General features: G+C 39.1%; 45 non-coding genes across 45 annotated transcripts; all 45 read left to right on the top strand.

The window, feature by feature from the left end:
* The first annotated feature begins 2916 nt into the window (after positions 1 to 2916).
* TRNAT-UGU (transfer RNA threonine (anticodon UGU)) lies at positions 2917 to 2990 on the top strand. The gene has a single exon. It is a non-coding gene; the product is annotated as a tRNA-Thr (tRNA).
* A 438-nt stretch (positions 2991 to 3428) lies between these two features.
* Positions 3429 to 3502, top strand: TRNAT-AGU (transfer RNA threonine (anticodon AGU)). The gene has a single exon. It is a non-coding gene; the product is annotated as a tRNA-Thr (tRNA).
* A 437-nt stretch (positions 3503 to 3939) lies between these two features.
* On the top strand, positions 3940 to 4013 carry TRNAT-AGU (transfer RNA threonine (anticodon AGU)). Its single transcript has one exon. It is a non-coding gene; the product is annotated as a tRNA-Thr (tRNA).
* A 235-nt stretch (positions 4014 to 4248) lies between these two features.
* TRNAT-CGU (transfer RNA threonine (anticodon CGU)) lies at positions 4249 to 4322 on the top strand. Its single transcript has one exon. It is a non-coding gene; the product is annotated as a tRNA-Thr (tRNA).
* Positions 4323 to 4762: 440 nt separating this feature from the next.
* TRNAT-UGU (transfer RNA threonine (anticodon UGU)) lies at positions 4763 to 4836 on the top strand. Its single transcript has one exon. It is a non-coding gene; the product is annotated as a tRNA-Thr (tRNA).
* Positions 4837 to 5068: 232 nt separating this feature from the next.
* On the top strand, positions 5069 to 5142 carry TRNAT-UGU (transfer RNA threonine (anticodon UGU)). Its single transcript has one exon. It is a non-coding gene; the product is annotated as a tRNA-Thr (tRNA).
* Positions 5143 to 5581: 439 nt separating this feature from the next.
* TRNAT-UGU (transfer RNA threonine (anticodon UGU)) lies at positions 5582 to 5655 on the top strand. The gene has a single exon. It is a non-coding gene; the product is annotated as a tRNA-Thr (tRNA).
* A 1464-nt stretch (positions 5656 to 7119) lies between these two features.
* TRNAT-UGU (transfer RNA threonine (anticodon UGU)) lies at positions 7120 to 7193 on the top strand. The gene has a single exon. It is a non-coding gene; the product is annotated as a tRNA-Thr (tRNA).
* A 438-nt stretch (positions 7194 to 7631) lies between these two features.
* Positions 7632 to 7705, top strand: TRNAT-AGU (transfer RNA threonine (anticodon AGU)). The gene has a single exon. It is a non-coding gene; the product is annotated as a tRNA-Thr (tRNA).
* A 746-nt stretch (positions 7706 to 8451) lies between these two features.
* On the top strand, positions 8452 to 8525 carry TRNAT-CGU (transfer RNA threonine (anticodon CGU)). Its single transcript has one exon. It is a non-coding gene; the product is annotated as a tRNA-Thr (tRNA).
* Positions 8526 to 8965: 440 nt separating this feature from the next.
* TRNAT-UGU (transfer RNA threonine (anticodon UGU)) lies at positions 8966 to 9039 on the top strand. Its single transcript has one exon. It is a non-coding gene; the product is annotated as a tRNA-Thr (tRNA).
* Positions 9040 to 9476: 437 nt separating this feature from the next.
* TRNAT-AGU (transfer RNA threonine (anticodon AGU)) lies at positions 9477 to 9550 on the top strand. The gene has a single exon. It is a non-coding gene; the product is annotated as a tRNA-Thr (tRNA).
* A 438-nt stretch (positions 9551 to 9988) lies between these two features.
* Positions 9989 to 10062, top strand: TRNAT-UGU (transfer RNA threonine (anticodon UGU)). The gene has a single exon. It is a non-coding gene; the product is annotated as a tRNA-Thr (tRNA).
* A 438-nt stretch (positions 10063 to 10500) lies between these two features.
* TRNAT-AGU (transfer RNA threonine (anticodon AGU)) lies at positions 10501 to 10574 on the top strand. Its single transcript has one exon. It is a non-coding gene; the product is annotated as a tRNA-Thr (tRNA).
* A 438-nt stretch (positions 10575 to 11012) lies between these two features.
* TRNAT-AGU (transfer RNA threonine (anticodon AGU)) lies at positions 11013 to 11086 on the top strand. The gene has a single exon. It is a non-coding gene; the product is annotated as a tRNA-Thr (tRNA).
* A 438-nt stretch (positions 11087 to 11524) lies between these two features.
* On the top strand, positions 11525 to 11598 carry TRNAT-AGU (transfer RNA threonine (anticodon AGU)). The gene has a single exon. It is a non-coding gene; the product is annotated as a tRNA-Thr (tRNA).
* Positions 11599 to 12035: 437 nt separating this feature from the next.
* TRNAT-AGU (transfer RNA threonine (anticodon AGU)) lies at positions 12036 to 12109 on the top strand. Its single transcript has one exon. It is a non-coding gene; the product is annotated as a tRNA-Thr (tRNA).
* Positions 12110 to 12344: 235 nt separating this feature from the next.
* On the top strand, positions 12345 to 12418 carry TRNAT-CGU (transfer RNA threonine (anticodon CGU)). Its single transcript has one exon. It is a non-coding gene; the product is annotated as a tRNA-Thr (tRNA).
* A 952-nt stretch (positions 12419 to 13370) lies between these two features.
* On the top strand, positions 13371 to 13444 carry TRNAT-UGU (transfer RNA threonine (anticodon UGU)). The gene has a single exon. It is a non-coding gene; the product is annotated as a tRNA-Thr (tRNA).
* A 438-nt stretch (positions 13445 to 13882) lies between these two features.
* Positions 13883 to 13956, top strand: TRNAT-AGU (transfer RNA threonine (anticodon AGU)). Its single transcript has one exon. It is a non-coding gene; the product is annotated as a tRNA-Thr (tRNA).
* A 437-nt stretch (positions 13957 to 14393) lies between these two features.
* Positions 14394 to 14467, top strand: TRNAT-AGU (transfer RNA threonine (anticodon AGU)). Its single transcript has one exon. It is a non-coding gene; the product is annotated as a tRNA-Thr (tRNA).
* A 235-nt stretch (positions 14468 to 14702) lies between these two features.
* Positions 14703 to 14776, top strand: TRNAT-CGU (transfer RNA threonine (anticodon CGU)). The gene has a single exon. It is a non-coding gene; the product is annotated as a tRNA-Thr (tRNA).
* A 440-nt stretch (positions 14777 to 15216) lies between these two features.
* Positions 15217 to 15290, top strand: TRNAT-UGU (transfer RNA threonine (anticodon UGU)). The gene has a single exon. It is a non-coding gene; the product is annotated as a tRNA-Thr (tRNA).
* A 437-nt stretch (positions 15291 to 15727) lies between these two features.
* Positions 15728 to 15801, top strand: TRNAT-AGU (transfer RNA threonine (anticodon AGU)). The gene has a single exon. It is a non-coding gene; the product is annotated as a tRNA-Thr (tRNA).
* A 438-nt stretch (positions 15802 to 16239) lies between these two features.
* On the top strand, positions 16240 to 16313 carry TRNAI-UAU (transfer RNA isoleucine (anticodon UAU)). Its single transcript has one exon. It is a non-coding gene; the product is annotated as a tRNA-Ile (tRNA).
* Positions 16314 to 16751: 438 nt separating this feature from the next.
* Positions 16752 to 16825, top strand: TRNAT-AGU (transfer RNA threonine (anticodon AGU)). Its single transcript has one exon. It is a non-coding gene; the product is annotated as a tRNA-Thr (tRNA).
* Positions 16826 to 17263: 438 nt separating this feature from the next.
* TRNAT-AGU (transfer RNA threonine (anticodon AGU)) lies at positions 17264 to 17337 on the top strand. The gene has a single exon. It is a non-coding gene; the product is annotated as a tRNA-Thr (tRNA).
* A 438-nt stretch (positions 17338 to 17775) lies between these two features.
* Positions 17776 to 17849, top strand: TRNAT-AGU (transfer RNA threonine (anticodon AGU)). Its single transcript has one exon. It is a non-coding gene; the product is annotated as a tRNA-Thr (tRNA).
* A 437-nt stretch (positions 17850 to 18286) lies between these two features.
* On the top strand, positions 18287 to 18360 carry TRNAT-AGU (transfer RNA threonine (anticodon AGU)). The gene has a single exon. It is a non-coding gene; the product is annotated as a tRNA-Thr (tRNA).
* A 235-nt stretch (positions 18361 to 18595) lies between these two features.
* On the top strand, positions 18596 to 18669 carry TRNAT-CGU (transfer RNA threonine (anticodon CGU)). Its single transcript has one exon. It is a non-coding gene; the product is annotated as a tRNA-Thr (tRNA).
* A 952-nt stretch (positions 18670 to 19621) lies between these two features.
* Positions 19622 to 19695, top strand: TRNAT-UGU (transfer RNA threonine (anticodon UGU)). The gene has a single exon. It is a non-coding gene; the product is annotated as a tRNA-Thr (tRNA).
* Positions 19696 to 20133: 438 nt separating this feature from the next.
* Positions 20134 to 20207, top strand: TRNAT-AGU (transfer RNA threonine (anticodon AGU)). Its single transcript has one exon. It is a non-coding gene; the product is annotated as a tRNA-Thr (tRNA).
* A 437-nt stretch (positions 20208 to 20644) lies between these two features.
* TRNAT-AGU (transfer RNA threonine (anticodon AGU)) lies at positions 20645 to 20718 on the top strand. Its single transcript has one exon. It is a non-coding gene; the product is annotated as a tRNA-Thr (tRNA).
* Positions 20719 to 20953: 235 nt separating this feature from the next.
* On the top strand, positions 20954 to 21027 carry TRNAT-CGU (transfer RNA threonine (anticodon CGU)). The gene has a single exon. It is a non-coding gene; the product is annotated as a tRNA-Thr (tRNA).
* A 440-nt stretch (positions 21028 to 21467) lies between these two features.
* Positions 21468 to 21541, top strand: TRNAT-UGU (transfer RNA threonine (anticodon UGU)). Its single transcript has one exon. It is a non-coding gene; the product is annotated as a tRNA-Thr (tRNA).
* Positions 21542 to 21978: 437 nt separating this feature from the next.
* Positions 21979 to 22052, top strand: TRNAT-AGU (transfer RNA threonine (anticodon AGU)). Its single transcript has one exon. It is a non-coding gene; the product is annotated as a tRNA-Thr (tRNA).
* Positions 22053 to 22490: 438 nt separating this feature from the next.
* Positions 22491 to 22564, top strand: TRNAT-UGU (transfer RNA threonine (anticodon UGU)). The gene has a single exon. It is a non-coding gene; the product is annotated as a tRNA-Thr (tRNA).
* A 438-nt stretch (positions 22565 to 23002) lies between these two features.
* Positions 23003 to 23076, top strand: TRNAT-AGU (transfer RNA threonine (anticodon AGU)). Its single transcript has one exon. It is a non-coding gene; the product is annotated as a tRNA-Thr (tRNA).
* Positions 23077 to 23514: 438 nt separating this feature from the next.
* On the top strand, positions 23515 to 23588 carry TRNAT-AGU (transfer RNA threonine (anticodon AGU)). Its single transcript has one exon. It is a non-coding gene; the product is annotated as a tRNA-Thr (tRNA).
* A 438-nt stretch (positions 23589 to 24026) lies between these two features.
* Positions 24027 to 24100, top strand: TRNAT-AGU (transfer RNA threonine (anticodon AGU)). Its single transcript has one exon. It is a non-coding gene; the product is annotated as a tRNA-Thr (tRNA).
* A 437-nt stretch (positions 24101 to 24537) lies between these two features.
* Positions 24538 to 24611, top strand: TRNAT-AGU (transfer RNA threonine (anticodon AGU)). Its single transcript has one exon. It is a non-coding gene; the product is annotated as a tRNA-Thr (tRNA).
* A 235-nt stretch (positions 24612 to 24846) lies between these two features.
* Positions 24847 to 24920, top strand: TRNAT-CGU (transfer RNA threonine (anticodon CGU)). Its single transcript has one exon. It is a non-coding gene; the product is annotated as a tRNA-Thr (tRNA).
* A 952-nt stretch (positions 24921 to 25872) lies between these two features.
* TRNAT-AGU (transfer RNA threonine (anticodon AGU)) lies at positions 25873 to 25946 on the top strand. The gene has a single exon. It is a non-coding gene; the product is annotated as a tRNA-Thr (tRNA).
* Positions 25947 to 26384: 438 nt separating this feature from the next.
* Positions 26385 to 26458, top strand: TRNAT-AGU (transfer RNA threonine (anticodon AGU)). Its single transcript has one exon. It is a non-coding gene; the product is annotated as a tRNA-Thr (tRNA).
* Positions 26459 to 26895: 437 nt separating this feature from the next.
* Positions 26896 to 26969, top strand: TRNAT-AGU (transfer RNA threonine (anticodon AGU)). The gene has a single exon. It is a non-coding gene; the product is annotated as a tRNA-Thr (tRNA).
* Positions 26970 to 27200: the final 231 nt, after the last annotated feature.

Below are 27200 nucleotides of genomic sequence, written 5' to 3'. Positions count from 1 at the left end.
TCTAGTGATGGGACCAGTGTGAGGGGTGAAAGCTCCGCCCCCTCGCACTGACCTTTCACCCCTCACGCTGCTCCTATCAAATCAAATCAGATTGCTGGGAATGTAATCTAAACGGCCGATGCGTGCTGATGCCGCCGGCCGCCTCTGCTTTAATACTTTTTTTTTTTACTTTATATGGCAAGCCGATCCAGCTTACCATATAAATAAAAAAAGTGTTAAAGTAGCTCCGGCCGGGGGCATCAGCACGCACCGGCCGTTCAGATTACATTCCCAGCAGTCCGATGGCTGCATAGTGATGGGAGCAGCGTGAGGTGGAAGCTCCGCCCCCTCGCACTCAGACTGCTGCAGCACCGGATGTCAGGTCAGTCATCCTGTCAGGATAGAGAAGAGAACAGTGTGCAGCTGTTCAAGAGAAGTAGAAGGTGAGTAAAATAATGTATTATGTGCGATCTGGAACAAGTTTTCCTTATAAGAAAAATCAAAATATAATTTAATAACCTTATTCCCTTAAGTCTACTTTGCCTATTGATGTTTACAGACCTGAAGTTTCTGCTATGGAATGCTTAGCATTCAAATAAAAATGTATCAGACACATTTACCAGATTTTATAAGTGTTTGTTTATTAAGTTGAGGGCAACATTGTTTGTAGTTTATCACACTGGTACTGGTGGACTATACCAAGACAGGCAAGTAATCAAATAGCTTAAATTATCATAATCCACATGGCAGGACTCACCTTCATTGCAGTGCTCAACCGCAAAGCTCTACTTCTTCATCTTCTACATTCCACATAGCACAAGTAGGCCCGATTCCAGGCCATCCTCACATAACGTGGTCACTAAATGTGCAATGCGCCATGCACATAGGCACGTACAAATTACATCATCCTTTAAGGGGACCTCCATCTCAGACTGCCCTGATTCCTGGTGAATTCCTCTATTCAAACTTTGGGCCTACACTACTTCCTTGCCCTTTACTGATGTAAGAAGGTTAGTTCGTTCTGCAGTTTTGCTGAGGGTTCTTGCTTCTGCCTATTCCTGTTGACACCTTTTCATCAGGTATGTGGTAGGCTAGAATTGCAAACTGTATAATGTTTTTTGTATTTGTTAAAAACAAAAAAAATCGGCATGTGTGTGTATGTAAGTGTGTCCCCCTATATGCCATTCTGCCTCCAGAAATGCCTATGCCTTATACCCCCCTATATGCCACTCTGTCCCATGATATGCCTTTTAACCCCCTATATGCCAGAGTTGCATATAGGGGTATAAGGCATTTCTGGATGCAGAGTGACATATAGGGGGTCAAAAGGCATATCTGGAGGCAGAGTGGCATAAAGGGGGTTAAAAGGTATATCATGGGGCAGAGGAGCATATAGGAGGGTATAAAGCATATCAGGGAGGCAGAGTGGCATATAGGGGTATAAGGCATTTCTGAATGCAGAGTGACATATACGTGCTCAACGGCATATCTGGAGGCAGAGTGGCATAAAGGGAGTTAAAAGGGATGTCATGGGGCAGAGGGGCATATAGGAGGGTATAAAGCATATTGGGGAGACAGAGTGGCATATAGGGGGCATAAGGCTTTTCTGTAGGCAGAGTGCCCCATGATATGCCTTTTAACCCCCTTTATGCCACTCTGCCTCCAGAAATGCCTTATACCCCCCTATATGCCACTCTGTCCCATGATATGCCTTTTAACCCCCTATATGGCAGAGTGGCATATAGGGGGTTAGAAGGCATATCATGGGACAGAGTGGCATATAGGGGTATAAGGCATTTCTGGATGCAGAGTGACATATAGGGGGTCAAAAGGCATATCTGGAGGTGGAGTGGCAAAAAAGGGGTTAAAAGGCATATCACGGGGCAGAGGGGCATATAGGAGGGTTGAGGCATATCAGGGAGGCAGAGTGGAATATGGGGGGTATAAGGCATTTCTGGAGGCAGAGTGACATATGGAGTAAAAGGCATTTCTGGAGGCAGAGTGGCATATAGGGGATTAAAAGGCATATTATGGGGCAGAGTGGCATATAGGAGGGTATAAAGCATATCAGGGAGACAGAGTGGCATATAGGGGGGCATAAGGCTTTTCTGGAGGCAGAGTGCCCCATGATATGCCTTTTAACCCCCTTCATGCCACTCTGCCTCCAGGAATGCCTCATACCCACTATATGTCACTCTGTCCCATGATATGCCTTTTAACCCCCTATATGGCAGAGTGGCATCTTATCCTGTGATTCTTAATTCATGACAAGCCACTTCGAATGTGAGTTTCTTTTAAATGTAATAGTTTCAGCTAAAAATAATACAAAACAGCCCAATTTTCCATTGCTAGTTCAAATCGTTACTGCCATAGTAAGATTTGCTCCTTTCTAACATATCGGTCAAATGTTGAAGAGCAGGATACTCCATGGTTTTAGAACAAACCACAGGTGTCAAGGAGCTGTGGTTTAGATGGTTAAAGCGCCTGTCTAGTAAACAGGAAATCCTGAATTTGACTCTCAGTAGTGCCCAAGTTTTAGCGCATCCACTGTTGAATTTGTGCCTAGTCTATGAAGACCGCGTCCAGTCTAATTCTAAAAGAAGTTAAAGGCTTCAAGAATCATGACCATCTAGATCTCAATCGATATTTTCTCATCGTCTATAATCCCGTGCTGGTTAAACACACTAATTCTCTTGTTTATACTGTTTATTTGTGAATTATCTTATCCTGTGATTCTAAATTCATGACATCCCACTTCTCATGTGAGTTTCTTTTAAATTTAATAGTTTCAGCTAAAAAGACTGCAAAACAGCCCAATTTTCCATTGCTAGTTCAAATCATTACTGCTATAGTAAGATTTGTTCTTCTTTAACAAATTACTCAAATGTTGAAGAGCAGTGTAGACCATGGTTTTGAAAAAACCAAAACAGCCACTAAGGCATTGTGGCTTAGATGGTTAAAGCGCCTGTCTTGTAAACAGGAGATCCTGAGTTCGACTCTCAGCAGTGCCTAACTTTTAGAGCACCCACTCTTCAATTTGTGCCTAGACTGTGAAGTCTGGGTCCAGTCTAATTCTAAAAGAAGTTAAAGGCTTAAAGAATCAAGACCATCTAGATGTCAGTAGGTTTTTACTCATGGTCTATAATCCCGTGCTGGTTAAACCCACTAATTCTCTTGTTTATACTGAGCCTAACAACTGAGTTCTTGGTAGGTGTTTGTGGCATATCTGAATCATCTTATCCTGTGATTCTTAATTCATGACAACCCACTTCGAATGTGAGTTTCTTTTAAATGTAATAGTTTCAGCTAAAAATAATACAAAACAGTCCAATTTTCCATTGCTAGTTCAAATCATTACTGCCATAGTAAGATTTGCTCCTTTCTAACATATCGGTCAAATGTTGAAGAGCAGGATACTCTGTGGTTTTAGAACAAAATGCAGGTGTCAAGGCACTGTGGCTTAGATGGTTAAAGCGCCTGTCTAGTAAACAGGAGATCCTGAGTTCAACTCTCAGCAGTGCCTAAGTTTTAACGCATCCACTGTTGAATTTGTGCCTAGTCTATGAAGACCGCGTCCAGTCTAATTCTAAAAGAAGTTAAAGGCTTCAAGAATCGTGACCATCTAGATCTCAGTAGATTTTTTCTCATCGTCTATAATCCCGTGCTGGTTAAACACACTAATTCTCTTGTTTATACTGAGCCTAACATCTGAGTTCTTGGTAGGTGTTTGTGGCATATCTGAATTATATTATCCTGTGATTCTTAATTGATGACATCCCACTACGAATGTGAGTTTCTTTTAAATGTAAAAGTTTCAGCTAAAAATACAACAAAACAGCCCAATTTTCCATTGCTAGTTCAAATCATTACTGCTATAGTAAGATTTGCTCCTCTCTAACATATCGTCAAATGTTGAAGAGCAGGGTAGTCCATGGCTTTGCAAACCATCACAGGCTTTGAGGCGCTGTGGCTTAGTTGATTAAAGCACCTGTCTAGTAAATAGGAAACCCTGAGTTCGACCCTCAGCAGTGCCTGCATTTTAGAGCATCCACTGTTTAATTTGTGCCTAGTCTATGAAGTCCGGGTACAGTCTAATTCTTAAAGAATTTAAAGGCTTAAACAATCATGACCATCTAGATGTCAGTAATTTTGTTCCCATTGCTAGTTTGAATCATTACAGCTATAGTAAGATTTGCTCCTCTCTAACATGTCGGTCAAATGCTGTAGAGCAGGGTACTCCATGGCTCTGGAAAAACACACCAACATCAAGGCGCTGTGGCATAGTTGGTTAAAGCGCCTGTTTCGTAAACAGGAGATCCTGAGTTCAAATCTCAGCAGCGCCTGACTTTTAGAACATCCACTGTTTAATTTGTGCCTAGTCTATGAACTCCGGGTTTAGTCTAATTCTTAAAGAAGTTAAAGGTTTAAACAATCATGACCATCTACATCCCAGTTGGTTTTTACTCATTGTCTATAACCCCGTGCTGGTTAAACACACTAATTCTCTTGTTTATACTGAGCCTAACATCTGAGTTTTTGGTAGGTGTTTGTGGCATTTGTGAATTATCTTATCCTGTGATTCTTAATTCATGACATCCCACTTCTCATGTGAGTTTCTTTTCAATTTAATAGTTTCAGCTAAAAAGACTGCAAAACAGCCCAATTTTCCATTGCTAGTTCAAATCATTACTGCTATAGTAAGATTTGTTCTTCTTTAACAAATTACTCAAATGTTGAAGAGCAGTGTAGACCATGGTTTTGAAAAAACCAGAACCGCCACTAAGGCATTGTGGCTTAGATGGTTAAAGCGCCTGTCTTGTAAACAGGAGATCCTGAGTTCGACTCTCAGCAGTGCCTAGCTTTTAGAGCACCCACTCAATTTGTGCCTAGACTATGAAGTCCGGGTACAGTCTAATTCTTAAAGAATTTAAAGGCTTAAACAATCATGACCATCTAGATGTCAGTAATTTTGTTCCCATTGCTAGTTTGAATCATTACAGCTATAGTAAGATTTGCTCCTCTCTAACATGTCGGTCAAATGCTGTAGAGCAGGGTACTCCATGGCTCTGGAAAAACACACCGACATCAAGGCGCTGTGGCTTAGTTGGTTAAAGGGCCTGTTTTGTAAACAGGAGATCCTGAGTTCAAATCTCAGCAGTGCCTGACTTTTAGAACATCCACTGTTTAATTTGTGCCTAGTCTATGAACTCCGGGTTCAGTCTAATTCTTAAAGAAGTTAAAGGTTTAAACAATCATGACCATCTACATCCCAGTTGGTTTTTACTCATTGTCTATAACCCCGTGCTGGTTAAACACACTAATTCTCTTGTTTATACTGAGCCTAACATCTGAGTTTTTGGTAGGTGTTTGTGGCATTTGTGAATTATCTTATCCTGTGATTCTTAATTCATGACATCCCACTTCTCATGTGAGTTTCTTTTCAATTTAATAGTTTCAGCTAAAAAGACTGCAAAACAGCCCAATTTTCCATTGCTAGTTCAAATCATTACTGCTATAGTAAGATTTGTTCTTCTCTAACAAATTACTAAATGTTGAAGAGCAGTGTAGACCATGGTTTTGGAAAAACCAAAACAGCCACTAAGGCATTGTGGCTTAGATGGTTAAAGTGCCTGCCTTGTAAACAGGAGATCCTGAGTTCGACTCTCAGCAGTGCCTAACTTTTAGAGCACCCACTCTTCAATTTGTGCCTAGACTATGAAGTCTGGGTCCAGTCTAATTCTAAAAGAAGTTAAAGGCTTAAAGAATCAAGACCATCTAGATGTCAGTAGGTTTTTACTCATGGTCTATAATCCCGTGCTGGTTAAACCCACTAATTCTCTTCTTTATACTGAGTCTAACAACTGAGTTCTTGGTAGGTGTTTGTGGCATATCTGAATCATCTTATCCTGTGATTCTTAATTCATGACAACCCACTTCGAATGTGAGTTTCTTTTAAATGTAATAGTTTCAGCTAAAAATAATACAAAACAGTCCAATTTTCCATTGCTAGTTCAAATCATTACTGCCATAGTAAGATTTGCTCCTTTCTAACATATTGGTCAAATGTTGAAGAGCAGGATACTCCATGGTTTTAGAAGAAAAAGCAGGTGTCAAGGCGCTGTGGCTTAGATGGTTAAAGCGCCTGTCTTGTAAACAGCAGATCCTGAGTTCGACTCTCAGCAGTACTTGAGTTTTAGCGCATCCACTGTTGAATTTGTGCCTAGTCTATGAAGACCGCGTCCAGTTTAATTCTAAAAGAAGTTAAAGGCTTCAAGAATCATGACCATCTAGATCTCAATCGATATTTTCTCATCGTCTATAATCCCGTGCTGGTTAAACACACTAATTCTCTTGTTTATACTGAGCCTAACATCTGAGTTCTTGGTAGGTGTTTGTGACATTTGTGAATTATCTTATCCTGTGATTCTTAATTCATGACATCCCACTTCTCATGTGAGTTTCTTTTAAATGTAATAGTTCCAGCTAAAAAGACTGCAAAACAGCCCAATTTTCCATTGCTAGTTCAAATCATTACTGCTATAGTAAGATTTGTTCTTCTCTGACAAATTGGTCAGATGTTGAAGAGCAGGGTAGACCATGGTTTTGAAAACCAGAGCAGCAAACAAGTCGATGTGGCTTAGATGGTTAAAGCGCCTGTCTTGTAAACAGGAGATCCTGAGTTCGACTCCCAGCAGTGCCTAATTTTTAGCGCATCCACTGTTGAATTTGTGCCTAGTCTATGAAGACCGCGTCCAGTCTAATTCTAAAAGAAGTTAAAGGCTTCAAGAATCATGACCATCTAGATCTCAATCGATATTTTCTCATCGTCTATAATCCCGTGCTGGTTAAACACACTAATTCTCTTGTTTATACTGAGCCTAACATCTGAGTTTTTGGTAGGTGTTTGTGGCATTTGTGAATGATCTTATCCTGTGATTCTAAATTCATGACATCCCACTTCTCATGTGAGTTTCTTTTAAATTTAATAGTTTCAGCTAAAAAGACTGCAAAACAGCCCAATTTTCCATTGCTAGTTCAAATCATTACTGCTATAGTAAGATTTGTTCTTCTTTAACAAATTACTCAAATGTTGAAGAGCAGTGTAGACCATGGTTTTGAAAAAACCAAAACAGCCACTAAGGCATTGTGGCTTAGATGGTTAAAGCGCCTGTCTTGTAAACAGGAGATCCTGAGTTCGACTCTCAGCAGTGCCTAGCTTTTAGAGCACCCACTCTTCAATTTGTGCCTAGATTGTGAAGTCTGGGTCCAGTCTAATTCTAAAAGAAGTTAAAGGCTTAAAGAATCAAGACCATCTAGATGTCAGTAGGTTTTTACTCATGGTCTATAATCCCGTGCTGGTTAAACCCACTAATTCTCTTGTTTATACTGAGCCTAACAACTGAGTTCTTGGTAGGTGTTTGTGGCATATCTGAATCATCTTATCCTGTGATTCTTAATTCATGACAACCCACTTCGAATGTGAGTTTCTTTTAAATGTAATAGTTTCAGCTAAAAATAATACAAAACAGTCCAATTTTCCATTGCTAGTTCAAATCATTACTGCCATAGTAAGATTTGCTCCTTTCTAACATATCGGTCAAATGTTGAAGAGCAGGATACTCTGTGGTTTTAGAACAAAATGCAGGTGTCAAGGCACTGTGGCTTAGATGGTTAAAGCGCCTGTCTAGTAAACAGGAGATCCTGAGTTCGACTCTCAGCAGTGCCTAAGTTTTAACGCATCCACTGTTGAATTTGTGCCTAGTCTATGAAGACAGCGTCCAGTCTAATTCTAAAAGAAGTTAAAGGCTTCAAGAATCGTGACCATCTAGATCTCAGTAGATTTTTTCTCATCGTCTATAATCCCGTGCTGGTTAAACACACTAATTCTCTTGTTTATACTGAGCCTAACATCTGAGTTCTTGGTAGGTGTTTGTGGCATATCTGAATTATATTATCCTGTGATTCTTAATTGATGACATCCCACTAAGAATGTGAGTTTCTTTTAAATGTAAAAGTTTCAGCTAAAAATACAACAAAACAGCCCAATTTTCCATTGCTAGTTCAAATCATTACTGCTATAGTAAGATTTGCTCCTCTCTAACATATCGTCAAATGTTGAAGAGCAGGGTAGTCCATGGCTTTGCAAACCCTCATAGCCTTCGAGGCGCTGTGGCTTGGTTGGTTAAAGCACCTGTCTAGTAAATAGGAAACCTTGAGTTCGACCCTCAGCAGTGCCTGCATTTTAGAGCATCCACTGTTTAATTTGTGCCTAGTCTATGAAGTCCGGGTACAGTCTAATTCTTAAAGAATTTAAAGGCTTAAACAATCATGACCATCTAGATGTCAGTAATTTTGTTCCCATTGCTAGTTTGAATCATTACAGCTTTAGTAAGATTTGCTCCTCTCTAACATGTCGATCAAATGCTGTAGAGCAGGGTACTCCATGGCTCTGGAAAAACACACCAACATCAAGGCGCTGTGGCTTAGTTGGTTAAAGCGCCTGTTTCGTAAACAGGAGATCCTGAGTTCAAATCTCAGCAGTGCCTGACTTTTAGAACATCCACTGTTTAATTTGTGCCTAGTCTATGAACTCCGGGTTCAGTCTAATTCTTAAAGAAGTTAAAGGTTTAAACAATCATGACCATCTACATCCCAGTTGGTTTTTACTCATTGTCTATAACCCCGTGCTGGTTAAACACACTAATTCTCTTGTTTATACTGAGCCTAACATCTGAGTTCTTGGTAGGTGTTTGTGGCATTTGTGAATTATCTTATCCTGTGATTCTTAATTCATGACATCCCACTTCTCATGTGAGTTTCTTTTAAATGTAATAGTTTCAGCTAAAAAGACTGCAAAACAGCCCAATTTTCCATTGCTAGTTCAAATCATTACTGCTATAGTAAGATTTGTTCTTCTCTAACAAATTACTCAAATGTTGAAGAGCAGTGTAGACCATGGTTTTGGAAAAACCAAAAAAGCCACTAAGGCATTGTGGCTTAGATGGTTAAAGCGCCTGTCTTGTAAACAGGAGATCCTGAGTTCGACTCTCAGCAGTGCCTAGCTTTTAGAGCACCCACTCTTCAATTTGTGCCTAGACTATGAAGTCTGGGTCCAGTCTAATTCTAAAAGAAGTTAAAGGCTTAAAGAATCAAGACCATCTAGATGTCAGTAGGTTTTTACTCATGGTCTATAATCCCGTGCTGGTTAAACCCACTAATTCTCTTCTTTATATTGAGTCTAACAACTGAGTTCTTGGTAGGTGTTTGTGGCATATCTGAATCATCTTATCCTGTGATTCTTAATTCATGACAACCCACTTCGAATGTGAGTTTCTTTAAATGTAATAGTTTCAGCTAAAAATAATACAAAACAGTCCAATTTTCCATTGCTAGTTCAAATCATTACTGCCATAGTAAGATTTGCTCCTTTCTAACATATCGGTCAAATGTTGAAGAGCAGGATACTCCATGGTTTTAGAAGAGAAAGCTGGTGTCAAGGCGCTGTGGCTTAGATGGTTAAAGCGCCTGTCTAGTAAACAGGAGATCCTGAGTTCGACTCTCAGCAGTCCCTGAGTTATAGCACATCCACTGTTGAATTTGTGCCTAGTCTATGAAGACCCCGTCCAGTCTAGTTCTAAAAGAAGTTAAAGGCTTCAAGAATCATGACCATCTAGATCTCAATCGATATTTTCTCATCGTCTATAATCCCGTGCTGGTTAAACACACTAATTCTCTTGTTTATACTGAGCCTAACATCTAAGTTTTTGGTAGGTGTTTGTGGCATTTGTGAATTATCTTATCCTGTGATTCTTAATTCATGACATCCCACTTCTCATGTGAGTTTCTTTTCAATTTAATAGTTTCAGCTAAAAAGACTGCAAAACAGCCCAATTTTCCATAGCTAGTTCAAATCATTACTGCTATAGTAAGATTTGTTCTTCTCTAACAAATTACTCAAATGTTGAAGAGCAGTGTAGACCATGGTTTTGAAAACCAAAACAGCTACCAAGGCATTGTGGCTTAGATGGTTAAAGCGCCTGTCTTGTAAACAGGAGATCCTGAGTTCAACTCTCAGCAATGCCTAGCTTTTAGAGCACCCACTCTTCAATTTGTGCCTAGACTATGAAGTCTGGGTCCAGTCTAATTCTAAAAGAAGTAAAAGGCTTAAAGAATCAAGACCACCTAGATGTCAGTAGGTTTTTACTCATGGTCTATAATCCCGTGCTGGTTAAACACACTAATTCTCTTGTTTATACTGAGCCTAACAACTGAGTTCCTGGTAGGTGTTTGTGGCATATCTGAATCATCTTATCCTGTGATTCTTAATTCATGACAACCCACGTCGAATGTGAGTTTCTTTTAAATGTAATAGTTTCAGCTAAAAATAATACAAAACAGCCCAATTTTCCATTGCTAGTTCAAATCGTTACTGCCATAGTAAGATTTGCTCCTATCTAACATATCGGTCAAATGTTGAAGAGCAGGATACTCTGTGGTTTTAGAACAAACTGCAGGTGTCAAGGCGCTGTGGCTTAGATGGTTAAAGCGCCTGTCTAGTAAACAGGAGATCCTGAGTTCGACTTTCAGCAGTGCCTAGGTTTTAGCGCATCCACTGTTGAATTTGTGCCTAGTCTATGAAGACCGCGTCCAGTCTAATTCTAAAAGAAGTTAAAGGCTTCAAAAATCGTGACCATCTAGATCTCAGTAGATTTTTTCTCATCGTCTATAATCCCGTGCTGGTTAAACACACTAATTCTCTTGTTTATACTGAGCCTAACAACTGAGTTCCTGGTAGGTGTTTGTGGCATATCTGACTCATCTTATCCTGTGATTCTTAATTCATGACAACCCACTTCGAATGTGAGTTTCTTTTAAATGTAATAGTTTCAGCTAAAAATAATACAAAACAGCCCAATTTTCCATTGCTAGTTCAAATCATTACTGCCATAGTAAGATTTGCTCCTTTCTAACATATCGGTCAAATGTTGAAGAGCAGGATACTCCATGGTTTTAGAAGAAAAAGCAGGTGTCAAGGTGCTGTGGCTTAGATGGTTAAAGCGCCTGTCTAGTAAACAGGAGATCCTGAGTTCGACTCTCAGCAGTGCCTAAGTTTTAGCGCATCCACTGTTGAATTTGTGCCTAGTCTATGAAGACCGCGTCCAGTCTAATTCTAAAAGAAGTTAAAGGCTTCAAAAATCGTGACCATCTAGATCTCAGTAGATTTTTTCCCATCGTCTATAATCCCGTGCTGGTTAAACACACTAATTCTCTTGTTTATACTGAGCCTAACAACTGAGTTCCTGGTAGGTGTTTGTGGCATATCTGACTCATCTTATCCTGTGATTCTTAATTCATGACAACCCACTTCGAATGTGAGTTTCTTTTAAATGTAATAGTTTCAGCTAAAAATAATACAAAACAGCCCAATTTTCCATTGCTAGTTCAAATCATTACTGCCATAGTAAGATTTGCTCCTTTCTAACATATCAGTCAAATGTTGAAGAGCAGGATACTCCATGGTTTTAGAACAGACTGCAGGTGTCAAGGCGCTGTGGCTTAGATGGTTAAAGCGCCTGTCTAGTAAACAGGAGATCCTGAGTTCGACTCCCAGCAGTGCCTAAGTTTTAACGCATCCACTGTTGAATTTGTGCCTAGTCTATGAAGACCGCGTCCAGTCTAATTCTAAAAGAAGTTAAAGGCTTCAAAAATCGTGACCATCTAGATCTCAGTAGATTTTTTCTCATCGTCTATAATCCCGTGCTGGTTAAACACACTAATTCTCTTGTTTATACTCAGCCTAACATCTGAGTTCTTGGTAGGTGTTTGTGGCATATCTGACTTATATTATCCTGTGATTCTTAATTGATGACATCCCACTAAGAATGTGAGTTTCTTTTAAATGTAAAAGTTTCAGCTAAAAATACAACAAAACAGCCCAATTTTCCATTGCTAGTTCAAATCATTACTGCTATAGTAAGATTTGCTCCTCTCTAACATATCGTCAAATGTTGAAGAGCAGGGTAGTCCATGGCTTTGCAAACCCTCACAGCCTTTGAGGCGCTGTGGCTTAGTTGGTTAAAGCACCTGTCTAGTAAATAGGAAACCCTGAGTTCGACCCTCAGCAGTGCCTGCATTTTAGAGCATCCACTGTTTAATTTGTGCCTAGTCTATGAAGTCCGGGTACAGTCTAATTCTTAAAGAATTTAAAGGCTTAAACAATCATGACCATCTAGATGTCAGTAATTTTGTTCCCATTGCTAGTTTGAATCATTACAGCTATAGTAAGATTTGCTCCTCTCTAACATGTCAGTCAAATGCTGTAGAGCAGGGTACTCCATGGCTCTGGAAAAACACACAGGCATCAAGGCGCTGTGGCTTAGTTGGTTAAAGCGCCTGTTTCGTAAACAGGAGATCCTGAGTTCAAATCTCAGCAGTGCCTGACTTTTAGAACATCCACTGTTTAATTTGTGCCTAGTCTATGAACTCCGGGTTCAGTCTAATTCTTAAAGAAGTTAAAGGTTTAAACAATCATGACCATCTACATCCCAGTTGGTTTTTACTCATTGTCTATAACCCCGTGCTGGTTAAACACACTAATTCTCTTGTTTATACTGAGCCTAACATCTGAGTTTTTGGTAGGTGTTTGTGGCATTTGTGAATTATCTTATCCTGTGATTCTTAATTCATGACATCCCACTTCTCATGTGAGTTTCTTTTCAATTTAATAGTTTCAGCTAAAAAGACTACAAAACAGCCCAATTTTCCATTGCTAGTTCAAATCATTACTGCTATAGTAAGATTTGTTCTTCTCTGACAAATTGGTCAGATGTTGAAGAGCAGGGTAGACCATGGTTTTGAAAACCAGAGCAGCAAACAAGTCGATGTGGCTTAGATGGTTAAAGCGTCTGTCTTGTAAACAGGAGATCCTGAGTTCGACTCCCAGCAGTGCCTAATTTTTAGCGCATCCACTGTTGAATTTGTGCCTAGTCTATGAAGACCGCGTCCAGTCTAATTCTAAAAGAAGTTAAAGGCTTCAAGAATCATGACCATCTAGATCTCAATCGATATTTTCTCATCGTCTATAATCCCGTGCTGGTTAAACACACTAATTCTCTTGTTTATACTGAGCCTAACATCTGAGTTTTTGGTAGGTGTTTGTGGCATTTGTGAATTATCTTATCCTGTGATTCTAAATTCATGACATCCCACTTCTCATGTGAGTTTCTTTTAAATTTAATAGTTTCAGCTAAAAAGACTGCAAAACAGCCCAATTTTCCATTGCTAGTTCAAATCATTACTGCTATAGTAAGATTTGTTCTTCTTTAACAAATTACTCAAATGTTGAAGAGCAGTGTAGACCATGGTTTTGAAAAAACCAAAACAGCCACTGAGGCATTGTGGCTTAGATGGTTAAAGTGCCTGTCTTGTAAACAGGAGATCCTGAGTTCGACTCTCAGCAGTGCCTAGCTTTTAGAGCACCCACTCTTCAATTTGTGCCTAGACTGTGAAGTCTGGGTCCAGTCTAATTCTAAAAGAAGTTAAAGGCTTAAAGAATCAAGACCATCTAGATGTCAGTAGGTTTTTACTCATGGTCTATAATCCCGTGCTGGTTAAACCCACTAATTCTCTTGTTTATACTGAGCCTAACAACTGAGTTCTTGGTAGGTGTTTGTGGCATATCTGAATCATCTTATCCTGTGATTCTTAATTCATGACAACCCACTTCGAATGTGAGTTTCTTTTAAATGTAATAGTTTCAGCTAAAAATAATACAAAACAGTCCAATTTTCCATTGCTAGTTCAAATCATTACTGCCATAGTAAGATTTGCTCCTTTCTAACATATCGGTCAAATGTTGAAGAGCAGGATACTCTGTGGTTTTAGAACAAAATGCAGGTGTCAAGGCACTGTGGCTTAGATGGTTAAAGCGCCTGTCTAGTAAACAGGAGATCCTGAGTTCGACTCTCAGCAGTGCCTAAGTTTTAACGCATCCACTGTTGAATTTGTGCCTAGTCTATGAAGACAGCGTCCAGTCTAATTCTAAAAGAAGTTAAAGGCTTCAAGAATCGTGACCATCTAGATCTCAGTAGATTTTTTCTCATCGTCTATAATCCCGTGCTGGTTAAACACACTAATTCTCTTGTTTATACTGAGCCTAACATCTGAGTTCTTGGTAGGTGTTTGTGGCATATCTGAATTATATTATCCTGTGATTCTTAATTGATGACATCCCACTAAGAATGTGAGTTTCTTTTAAATGTAAAAGTTTCAGCTAAAAATACAACAAAACAGCCCAATTTTCCATTGCTAGTTCAAATCATTACTGCTATAGTAAGATTTGCTCCTCTCTAACATATCGTCAAATGTTGAAGAGCAGGGTAGTCCATGGCTTTGCAAACCCTCATAGCCTTCGAGGCGCTGTGGCTTGGTTGGTTAAAGCACCTGTCTAGTAAATAGGAAACCCTGAGTTCGACCCTCAGCAGTGCCTGCATTTTAGAGCATCCACTGTTTAATTTGTGCCTAGTCTATGAAGTCCGGGTACAGTCTAATTCTTAAAGAATTTAAAGGCTTAAACAATCATGACCATCTAGATGTCAGTAATTTTGTTCCCATTGCTAGTTTGAATCATTACAGCTTTAGTAAGATTTGCTCCTCTCTAACATGTCGATCAAATGCTGTAGAGCAGGGTACTCCATGGCTCTGGAAAAACACACCAACATCAAGGCGCTGTGGCTTAGTTGGTTAAAGCGCCTGTTTCGTAAACAGGAGATCCTGAGTTCAAATCTCAGCAGTGCCTGACTTTTAGAACATCCACTGTTTAATTTGTGCCTAGTCTATGAACTCCGGGTTCAGTCTAATTCTTAAAGAAGTTAAAGGTTTAAACAATCATGACCATCTACATCCCAGTTGGTTTTTACTCATTGTCTATAACCCCGTGCTGGTTAAACACACTAATTCTCTTGTTTATACTGAGCCTAACATCTGAGTTCTTGGTAGGTGTTTGTGGCATTTGTGAATTATCTTATCCTGTGATTCTTAATTCATGACATCCCACTTCTCATGTGAGTTTCTTTTAAATGTAATAGTTTCAGCTAAAAAGACTGCAAAACAGCCCAATTTTCCATTGCTAGTTCAAATCATTACTGCTATAGTAAGATTTGTTCTTCTCTAACAAATTACTCAAATGTTGAAGAGCAGTGTAGACCATGGTTTTGGAAAAACCAAAAAAGCCACTAAGGCATTGTGGCTTAGATGGTTAAAGCGCCTGTCTTGTAAACAGGAGATCCTGAGTTCGACTCTCAGCAGTGCCTAGCTTTTAGAGCACCCACTCTTCAATTTGTGCCTAGACTATGAAGTCTGGGTCCAGTCTAATTCTAAAAGAAGTTAAAGGCTTAAAGAATCAAGACCATCTAGATGTCAGTAGGTTTTTACTCATGGTCTATAATCCCGTGCTGGTTAAACCCACTAATTCTCTTCTTTATATTGAGTCTAACAACTGAGTTCTTGGTAGGTGTTTGTGGCATATCTGAATCATCTTATCCTGTGATTCTTAATTCATGACAACCCACTTCGAATGTGAGTTTCTTTAAATGTAATAGTTTCAGCTAAAAATAATACAAAACAGTCCAATTTTCCATTGCTAGTTCAAATCATTACTGCCATAGTAAGATTTGCTCCTTTCTAACATATCGGTCAAATGTTGAAGAGCAGGATACTCCATGGTTTTAGAAAAGAAAGCTGGTGTCAAGGCGCTGTGGCTTAGATGGTTAAAGCGCCTGTCTAGTAAACAGGAGATCCTGAGTTCGACTCTCAGCAGTCCCTGAGTTATAGCACATCCACTGTTGAATTTGTGCCTAGTCTATGAAGACCCCGTCCAGTCTAGTTCTAAAAGAAGTTAAAGGCTTCAAGAATCATGACCATCTAGATCTCAATCGATATTTTCTCATCGTCTATAATCCCGTGCTGGTTAAACACACTAATTCTCTTGTTTATACTGAGCCTAACATCTAAGTTTTTGGTAGGTGTTTGTGGCATTTGTGAATTATCTTATCCTGTGATTCTTAATTCATGACATCCCACTTCTCATGTGAGTTTCTTTTCAATTTAATAGTTTCAGCTAAAAAGACTGCAAAACAGCCCAATTTTCCATAGCTAGTTCAAATCATTACTGCTATAGTAAGATTTGTTCTTCTCTAACAAATTACTCAAATGTTGAAGAGCAGTGTAGACCATGGTTTTGAAAACCAAAACAGCTACCAAGGCATTGTGGCTTAGATGGTTAAAGCGCCTGTCTTATAAACAGGAGATCCTGAGTTCAACTCTCAGCAATGCCTAGCTTTTAGAGCACCCACTCTTCAATTTGTGCCTAGACTATGAAGTCTGGGTCCAGTCTAATTCTAAAAGAAGTAAAAGGCTTAAAGAATCAAGACCACCTAGATGTCAGTAGGTTTTTACTCATGGTCTATAATCCCGTGCTGGTTAAACACACTAATTCTCTTGTTTATACTGAGCCTAACAACTGAGTTCCTGGTAGGTGTTTGTGGCATATCTGAATCATCTTATCCTGTGATTCTTAATTCATGACAACCCACGTCGAATGTGAGTTTCTTTTAAATGTAATAGTTTCAGCTAAAAATAATACAAAACAGCCCAATTTTCCATTGCTAGTTCAAATCGTTACTGCCATAGTAAGATTTGCTCCTATCTAACATATCGGTCAAATGTTGAAGAGCAGGATACTCTGTGGTTTTAGAACAAACTGCAGGTGTCAAGGCGCTGTGGCTTAGATGGTTAAAGCGCCTGTCTAGTAAACAGGAGATCCTGAGTTCGACTTTCAGCAGTGCCTAGGTTTTAGCGCATCCACTGTTGAATTTGTGCCTAGTCTATGAAGACCGCGTCCAGTCTAATTCTAAAAGAAGTTAAAGGCTTCAAAAATCGTGACCATCTAGATCTCAGTAGATTTTTTCTCATCGTCTATAATCCCGTGCTGGTTAAACACACTAATTCTCTTGTTTATACTGAGCCTAACAACTGAGTTCCTGGTAGGTGTTTGTGGCATATCTGACTCATCTTATCCTGTGATTCTTAATTCATGACAACCCACTTCGAATGTGAGTTTCTTTTAAATGTAATAGTTTCAGCTAAAAATAATACAAAACAGCCCAATTTTCCATTGCTAGTTCAAATCATTACTGCCATAGTAAGATTTGCTCCTTTCTAACATATCGGTCAAATGTTGAAGAGCAGGATACTCCATGGTTTTAGAAGAAAAAGCAGGTGTCAAGGTGCTGTGGCTTAGATGGTTAAAGCGCCTGTCTAGTAAACAGGAGATCCTGAGTTCGACTCTCAGCAGTGCCTAAGTTTTAGCGCATCCACTGTTGAATTTGTGCCTAGTCTATGAAGACCGCGTCCAGTCTAATTCTAAAAGAAGTTAAAGGCTTCAAAAATCGTGACCATCTAGATCTCAGTAGATTTTTTCCCATCGTCTATAATCCCGTGCTGGTTAAACACACTAATTCTCTTGTTTATACTGAGCCTAACAACTGAGTTCCTGGTAGGTGTTTGTGGCATATCTGACTCATCTTATCCTGTGATTCTTAATTCATGACAACCCACTTCGAATGTGAGTTTCTTTTAAATGTAATAGTTTCAGCTAAAAATAATACAAAACAGCCCAATTTTCCATTGCTAGTTCAAATCATTACTGCCATAGTAAGATTTGCTCCTTTCTAACATATCAGTCAAATGTTGAAGAGCAGGATACTCCATGGTTTTAGAACAGACTGCAGGTGTCAAGGCGCTGTGGCTTAGATGGTTAAAGCGCCTGTCTAGTAAACAGGAGATCCTGAGTTCGACTCCCAGCAGTGCCTAAGTTTTAACGCATCCACTGTTGAATTTGTGCCTAGTCTATGAAGACCGCGTCCAGTCTAATTCTAAAAGAAGTTAAAGGCTTCAAAAATCGTGACCATCTAGATCTCAGTAGATTTTTTCTCATCGTCTATAATCCCGTGCTGGTTAAACACACTAATTCTCTTGTTTATACTCAGCCTAACATCTGAGTTCTTGGTAGGTGTTTGTGGCATATCTGACTTATATTATCCTGTGATTCTTAATTGATGACATCCCACTAAGAATGTGAGTTTCTTTTAAATGTAAAAGTTTCAGCTAAAAATACAACAAAACAGCCCAATTTTCCATTGCTAGTTCAAATCATTACTGCTATAGTAAGATTTGCTCCTCTCTAACATATCGTCAAATGTTGAAGAGCAGGGTAGTCCATGGCTTTGCAAACCCTCACAGCCTTTGAGGCGCTGTGGCTTAGTTGGTTAAAGCACCTGTCTAGTAAATAGGAAACCCTGAGTTCGACCCTCAGCAGTGCCTGCATTTTAGAGCATCCACTGTTTAATTTGTGCCTAGTCTATGAAGTCCGGGTACAGTCTAATTCTTAAAGAATTTAAAGGCTTAAACAATCATGACCATCTAGATGTCAGTAATTTTGTTCCCATTGCTAGTTTGAATCATTACAGCTATAGTAAGATTTGCTCCTCTCTAACATGTCAGTCAAATGCTGTAGAGCAGGGTACTCCATGGCTCTGGAAAAACACACAGGCATCAAGGCGCTGTGGCTTAGTTGGTTAAAGCGCCTGTTTCGTAAACAGGAGATCCTGAGTTCAAATCTCAGCAGTGCCTGACTTTTAGAACATCCACTGTTTAATTTGTGCCTAGTCTATGAACTCCGGGTTCAGTCTAATTCTTAAAGAAGTTAAAGGTTTAAACAATCATGACCATCTACATCCCAGTTGGTTTTTACTCATTGTCTATAACCCCGTGCTGGTTAAACACACTAATTCTCTTGTTTATACTGAGCCTAACATCTGAGTTTTTGGTAGGTGTTTGTGGCATTTGTGAATTATCTTATCCTGTGATTCTTAATTCATGACATCCCACTTCTCATGTGAGTTTCTTTTCAATTTAATAGTTTCAGCTAAAAAGACTACAAAACAGCCCAATTTTCCATTGCTAGTTCAAATCATTACTGCTATAGTAAGATTTGTTCTTCTCTGACAAATTGGTCAGATGTTGAAGAGCAGGGTAGACCATGGTTTTGAAAACCAGAGCAGCAAACAAGTCGATGTGGCTTAGATGGTTAAAGCGTCTGTCTTGTAAACAGGAGATCCTGAGTTCGACTCCCAGCAGTGCCTAATTTTTAGCGCATCCACTGTTGAATTTGTGCCTAGTCTATGAAGACCGCGTCCAGTCTAATTCTAAAAGAAGTTAAAGGCTTCAAGAATCATGACCATCTAGATCTCAATCGATATTTTCTCATCGTCTATAATCCCGTGCTGGTTAAACACACTAATTCTCTTGTTTATACTGAGCCTAACATCTGAGTTTTTGGTAGGTGTTTGTGGCATTTGTGAATTATCTTATCCTGTGATTCTAAATTCATGACATCCCACTTCTCATGTGAGTTTCTTTTAAATTTAATAGTTTCAGCTAAAAAGACTGCAAAACAGCCCAATTTTCCATTGCTAGTTCAAATCATTACTGCTATAGTAAGATTTGTTCTTCTTTAACAAATTACTCAAATGTTGAAGAGCAGTGTAGACCATGGTTTTGAAAAAACCAAAACAGCCACTGAGGCATTGTGGCTTAGATGGTTAAAGTGCCTGTCTTGTAAACAGGAGATCCTGAGTTCGACTCTCAGCAGTGCCTAGCTTTTAGAGCACCCACTCTTCAATTTGTGCCTAGACTGTGAAGTCTGGGTCCAGTCTAATTCTAAAAGAAGTTAAAGGCTTAAAGAATCAAGACCATCTAGATGTCAGTAGGTTTTTACTCATGGTCTATAATCCCGTGCTGGTTAAACCCACTAATTCTCTTGTTTATACTGAGCCTAACAACTGAGTTCTTGGTAGGTGTTTGTGGCATATCTGAATCATCTTATCCTGTGATTCTTAATTCATGACAACCCACTTCGAATGTGAGTTTCTTTTAAATGTAATAGTTTCAGCTAAAAATAATACAAAACAGTCCAATTTTCCATTGCTAGTTCAAATCATTACTGCCATAGTAAGATTTGCTCCTTTCTAACATATCGGTCAAATGTTGAAGAGCAGGATACTCTGTGGTTTTAGAACAAAATGCAGGTGTCAAGGCACTGTGGCTTAGATGGTTAAAGCGCCTGTCTAGTAAACAGGAGATCCTGAGTTCGACTCTCAGCAGTGCCTAAGTTTTAACGCATCCACTGTTGAATTTGTGCCTAGTCTATGAAGACAGCGTCCAGTCTAATTCTAAAAGAAGTTAAAGGCTTCAAGAATCGTGACCATCTAGATCTCAGTAGATTTTTTCTCATCGTCTATAATCCCGTGCTGGTTAAACACACTAATTCTCTTGTTTATACTGAGCCTAACATCTGAGTTCTTGGTAGGTGTTTGTGGCATATCTGAATTATATTATCCTGTGATTCTTAATTGATGACATCCCACTAAGAATGTGAGTTTCTTTTAAATGTAAAAGTTTCAGCTAAAAATACAACAAAACAGCCCAATTTTCCATTGCTAGTTCAAATCATTACTGCTATAGTAAGATTTGCTCCTCTCTAACATATCGTCAAATGTTGAAGAGCAGGGTAGTCCATGGCTTTGCAAACCCTCATAGCCTTCGAGGCGCTGTGGCTTGGTTGGTTAAAGCACCTGTCTAGTAAATAGGAAACCCTGAGTTCGACCCTCAGCAGTGCCTGCATTTTAGAGCATCCACTGTTTAATTTGTGCCTAGTCTATGAAGTCCGGGTACAGTCTAATTCTTAAAGAATTTAAAGGCTTAAACAATCATGACCATCTAGATGTCAGTAATTTTGTTCCCATTGCTAGTTTGAATCATTACAGCTTTAGTAAGATTTGCTCCTCTCTAACATGTCGATCAAATGCTGTAGAGCAGGGTACTCCATGGCTCTGGAAAAACACACCAACATCAAGGCGCTGTGGCTTAGTTGGTTAAAGCGCCTGTTTCGTAAACAGGAGATCCTGAGTTCAAATCTCAGCAGTGCCTGACTTTTAGAACATCCACTGTTTAATTTGTGCCTAGTCTATGAACTCCGGGTTCAGTCTAATTCTTAAAGAAGTTAAAGGTTTAAACAATCATGACCATCTACATCCCAGTTGGTTTTTACTCATTGTCTATAACCCCGTGCTGGTTAAACACACTAATTCTCTTGTTTATACTGAGCCTAACATCTGAGTTCTTGGTAGGTGTTTGTGGCATTTGTGAATTATCTTATCCTGTGATTCTTAATTCATGACATCCCACTTCTCATGTGAGTTTCTTTTAAATGTAATAGTTTCAGCTAAAAAGACTGCAAAACAGCCCAATTTTCCATTGCTAGTTCAAATCATTACTGCTATAGTAAGATTTGTTCTTCTCTAACAAATTACTCAAATGTTGAAGAGCAGTGTAGACCATGGTTTTGGAAAAACCAAAAAAGCCACTAAGGCATTGTGGCTTAGATGGTTAAAGCGCCTGTCTTGTAAACAGGAGATCCTGAGTTCGACTCTCAGCAGTGCCTAGCTTTTAGAGCACCCACTCTTCAATTTGTGCCTAGACTATGAAGTCTGGGTCCAGTCTAATTCTAAAAGAAGTTAAAGGCTTAAAGAATCAAGACCATCTAGATGTCAGTAGGTTTTTACTCATGGTCTATAATCCCGTGCTGGTTAAACCCACTAATTCTCTTCTTTATATTGAGTCTAACAACTGAGTTCTTGGTAGGTGTTTGTGGCATATCTGAATCATCTTATCCTGTGATTCTTAATTCATGACAACCCACTTCGAATGTGAGTTTCTTTAAATGTAATAGTTTCAGCTAAAAATAATACAAAACAGTCCAATTTTCCATTGCTAGTTCAAATCATTACTGCCATAGTAAGATTTGCTCCTTTCTAACATATCGGTCAAATGTTGAAGAGCAGGATACTCCATGGTTTTAGAAAAGAAAGCTGGTGTCAAGGCGCTGTGGCTTAGATGGTTAAAGCGCCTGTCTAGTAAACAGGAGATCCTGAGTTCGACTCTCAGCAGTCCCTGAGTTATAGCACATCCACTGTTGAATTTGTGCCTAGTCTATGAAGACCCCGTCCAGTCTAGTTCTAAAAGAAGTTAAAGGCTTCAAGAATCATGACCATCTAGATCTCAATCGATATTTTCTCATCGTCTATAATCCCGTGCTGGTTAAACACACTAATTCTCTTGTTTATACTGAGCCTAACATCTAAGTTTTTGGTAGGTGTTTGTGGCATTTGTGAATTATCTTATCCTGTGATTCTTAATTCATGACATCCCACTTCTCATGTGAGTTTCTTTTCAATTTAATAGTTTCAGCTAAAAAGACTGCAAAACAGCCCAATTTTCCATAGCTAGTTCAAATCATTACTGCTATAGTAAGATTTGTTCTTCTCTAACAAATTACTCAAATGTTGAAGAGCAGTGTAGACCATGGTTTTGAAAACCAAAACAGCTACCAAGGCATTGTGGCTTAGATGGTTAAAGCGCCTGTCTTGTAAACAGGAGATCCTGAGTTCAACTCTCAGCAATGCCTAGCTTTTAGAGCACCCACTCTTCAATTTGTGCCTAGACTATGAAGTCTGGGTCCAGTCTAATTCTAAAAGAAGTAAAAGGCTTAAAGAATCAAGACCACCTAGATGTCAGTAGGTTTTTACTCATGGTCTATAATCCCGTGCTGGTTAAACACACTAATTCTCTTGTTTATACTGAGCCTAACAACTGAGTTCCTGGTAGGTGTTTGTGGCATATCTGAATCATCTTATCCTGTGATTCTTAATTCATGACAACCCACGTCGAATGTGAGTTTCTTTTAAATGTAATAGTTTCAGCTAAAAATAATACAAAACAGCCCAATTTTCCATTGCTAGTTCAAATCGTTACTGCCATAGTAAGATTTGCTCCTATCTAACATATCGGTCAAATGTTGAAGAGCAGGATACTCTGTGGTTTTAGAACAAACTGCAGGTGTCAAGGCGCTGTGGCTTAGATGGTTAAAGCGCCTGTCTAGTAAACAGGAGATCCTGAGTTCGACTTTCAGCAGTGCCTAGGTTTTAGCGCATCCACTGTTGAATTTGTGCCTAGTCTATGAAGACCGCGTCCAGTCTAATTCTAAAAGAAGTTAAAGGCTTCAAAAATCGTGACCATCTAGATCTCAGTAGATTTTTTCTCATCGTCTATAATCCCGTGCTGGTTAAACACACTAATTCTCTTGTTTATACTGAGCCTAACAACTGAGTTCCTGGTAGGTGTTTGTGGCATATCTGACTCATCTTATCCTGTGATTCTTAATTCATGACAACCCACTTCGAATGTGAGTTTCTTTTAAATGTAATAGTTTCAGCTAAAAATAATACAAAACAGCCCAATTTTCCATTGCTAGTTCAAATCATTACTGCCATAGTAAGATTTGCTCCTTTCTAACATATCGGTCAAATGTTGAAGAGCAGGATACTCCATGGTTTTAGAAGAAAAAGCAGGTGTCAAGGTGCTGTGGCTTAGATGGTTAAAGCGCCTGTCTAGTAAACAGGAGATCCTGAGTTCGACTCTCAGCAGTGCCTAAGTTTTAGCGCATCCACTGTTGAATTTGTGCCTAGTCTATGAAGACCGCGTCCAGTCTAATTCTAAAAGAAGTTAAAGGCTTCAAAAATCGTGACCATCTAGATCTCAGTAGATTTTTTCCCATCGTCTATAATCCCGTGCTGGTTAAACACACTAATTCTCTTGTTTATACTGAGCCTAACAACTGAGTTCCTGGTAGGTGTTTGTGGCATATCTGACTCATCTTATCCTGTGATTCTTAATTCATGACAACCCACTTCGAATGTGAGTTTCTTTTAAATGTAATAGTTTCAGCTAAAAATAATACAAAACAGCCCAATTTTCCATTGCTAGTTCAAATCATTACTGCCATAGTAAGATTTGCTCCTTTCTAACATATCAGTCAAATGTTGAAGAGCAGGATACTCCATGGTTTTAGAACAGACTGCAGGTGTCAAGGCGCTGTGGCTTAGATGGTTAAAGCGCCTGTCTAGTAAACAGGAGATCCTGAGTTCGACTCCCAGCAGTGCCTAAGTTTTAACGCATCCACTGTTGAATTTGTGCCTAGTCTATGAAGACCGCGTCCAGTCTAATTCTAAAAGAAGTTAAAGGCTTCAAAAATCGTGACCATCTAGATCTCAGTAGATTTTTTCTCATCGTCTATAATCCCGTGCTGGTTAAACACACTAATTCTCTTGTTTATACTCAGCCTAACATCTGAGTTCTTGGTAGGTGTTTGTGGCATATCTGACTTATATTATCCTGTGATTCTTAATTGATGACATCCCACTAAGAATGTGAGTTTCTTTTAAATGTAAAAGTTTCAGCTAAAAATACAACAAAACAGCCCAATTTTCCATTGCTAGTTCAAATCATTACTGCTATAGTAAGATTTGCTCCTCTCTAACATATCGTCAAATGTTGAAGAGCAGGGTAGTCCATGGCTTTGCAAACCCTCACAGCCTTTGAGGCGCTGTGGCTTAGTTGGTTAAAGCACCTGTCTAGTAAATAGGAAACCCTGAGTTCGACCCTCAGCAGTGCCTGCATTTTAGAGCATCCACTGTTTAATTTGTGCCTAGTCTATGAAGTCCGGGTACAGTCTAATTCTTAAAGAATTTAAAGGCTTAAACAATCATGACCATCTAGATGTCAGTAATTTTGTTCCCATTGCTAGTTTGAATCATTACAGCTATAGTAAGATTTGCTCCTCTCTAACATGTCAGTCAAATGCTGTAGAGCAGGGTACTCCATGGCTCTGGAAAAACACACAGGCATCAAGGCGCTGTGGCTTAGTTGGTTAAAGCGCCTGTTTCGTAAACAGGAGATCCTGAGTTCAAATCTCAGCAGTGCCTGACTTTTAGAACATCCACTGTTTAATTTGTGCCTAGTCTATGAACTCCGGGTTCAGTCTAATTCTTAAAGAAGTTAAAGGTTTAAACAATCATGACCATCTACATCCCAGTTGGTTTTTACTCATTGTCTATAACCCCGTGCTGGTTAAACACACTAATTCTCTTGTTTATACTGAGCCTAACATCTGAGTTTTTGGTAGGTGTTTGTGGCATTTGTGAATTATCTTATCCTGTGATTCTTAATTCATGACATCCCACTTCTCATGTGAGTTTCTTTTCAATTTAATAGTTTCAGCTAAAAAGACTACAAAACAGCCCAATTTTCCATTGCTAGTTCAAATCATTACTGCTATAGTAAGATTTGTTCTTCTCTGACAAATTGGTCAGATGTTGAAGAGCAGGGTAGACCATGGTTTTGAAAACCAGAGCAGCAAACAAGTCGATGTGGCTTAGATGGTTAAAGCGTCTGTCTTGTAAACAGGAGATCCTGAGTTCGACTCCCAGCAGTGCCTAATTTTTAGCGCATCCACTGTTGAATTTGTGCCTAGTCTATGAAGACCGCGTCCAGTCTAATTCTAAAAGAAGTTAAAGGCTTCAAGAATCATGACCATCTAGATCTCAATCGATATTTTCTCATCGTCTATAATCCCGTGCTGGTTAAACACACTAATTCTCTTGTTTATACTGAGCCTAACATCTGAGTTTTTGGTAGGTGTTTGTGGCATTTGTGAATTATCTTATCCTGTGATTCTAAATTCATGACATCCCACTTCTCATGTGAGTTTCTTTTAAATTTAATAGTTTCAGCTAAAAAGACTGCAAAACAGCCCAATTTTCCATTGCTAGTTCAAATCATTACTGCTATAGTAAGATTTGTTCTTCTTTAACAAATTACTCAAATGTTGAAGAGCAGTGTAGACCATGGTTTTGAAAAAACCAAAACAGCCACTAAGGCATTGTGGCTTAGATGGTTAAAGCGCCTGTCTAGTAAACAGGAGATCCTGAGTTCGACTCTCAGCAGTGCCTAAGTTTTAGCGCATCCACTGTTGAATTTGTGCCTAGTCTATGAAGACCGCGTCCAGTCTAATTCTAAAAGAAGTTAAAGGCTTAAAGAATCAAGACCATCTAGATGTTAGTAGGTTTTTACTCATGGTCTATAATCCCGTGCTGGTTAAACCCACTAATTCTCTTGTTTATACTGAGCCTAACAACTGAGTTCTTGGTAGGTGTTTGTGGCATATCTGAATCATCTTATCCTGTGATTCTTAATTCATGACAACCCACTTCGAATGTGAGTTTCTTTTAAATGTAATAGTTTCAGCTAAAAATAATACAAAACAGTCCAATTTTCCATTGCTAGTTCAAATCATTACTGCCATAGTAAGATTTGCTCCTTTCTAACATATCGGTCAAATGTTGAAGAGCAGGATACTCTGTGGTTTTAGAACAGACTGCAGGTGTCAAGGCGCTGTGGCTTAGATGGTTAAAGCGCCTGTCTAGTAAACAGGAGATCCTGAGTTCGACTCTCAGCAGTGCCTAAGTTTTAACGCATCCACTGTTGAATTTGTGCCTAGTCTATGAAGACCGCGTCCAGTCTAATTCTAAAAGAAGTTAAAGGCTTCAAAAATCGTGACCATCTAGATCTCAGTAGATTTTTTCTCATCGTCTATAATCCCGTGCTGGTTAAACACACTAATTCTCTTGTTTATACTCAGCCTAACATCTGAGTTCTTGGTAGGTGTTTGTGGCATATCTGATTTATATTATCCTGTGATTCTTAATTGATGACATCCCACTAAGAATGTGAGTTTCATTTAAATGTAAAAGTTTCAGCTAAAAATACAACAAAACAGCCCAATTTTCCATTGCTAGTTCAAATCATTACTGCTATAGTAAGATTTGCTCCTCTCTAACATATCGTCAAATGTTGAAGAGCAGGGTAGTCCATGGCTTTGCGAGCCCTCATAGCCTTTGAGGCGCTGTGGCTTAGTTGGTTAAAGCACCTGTCTAGTAAATAGGAAACCCTGAGTTCGACCCTCAGCAGTGCCTGCATTTTAGAGCATCCACTGTTTAATTTGTGCCTAGTCTATGAAGTCCGGGTACAGTCTAATTCTTAAAGAATTTAAAGGCTTAAACAATCATGACCATCTAGATGTCAGTAATTTTGTTCCCATTGCTAGTTTGAATCATTACAGCTATAGTAAGATTTGCTCCTCTCTAACATGTCGGTCAAATGCTGTAGAGCAGGGTACTCCATGGCTCTGGAAAAACACACCAACA

Source organism: Spea bombifrons, chromosome 2 (assembly GCF_027358695.1).
Source record: "Spea bombifrons isolate aSpeBom1 chromosome 2, aSpeBom1.2.pri, whole genome shotgun sequence".
In the NCBI taxonomy this organism is placed as follows: Eukaryota; Metazoa; Chordata; class Amphibia; order Anura; family Pelobatidae; genus Spea; species Spea bombifrons.
The sequence above is the reverse complement of the archived record's forward strand: the minus strand, read 5'-3'. Positions and strand labels throughout refer to the sequence as shown.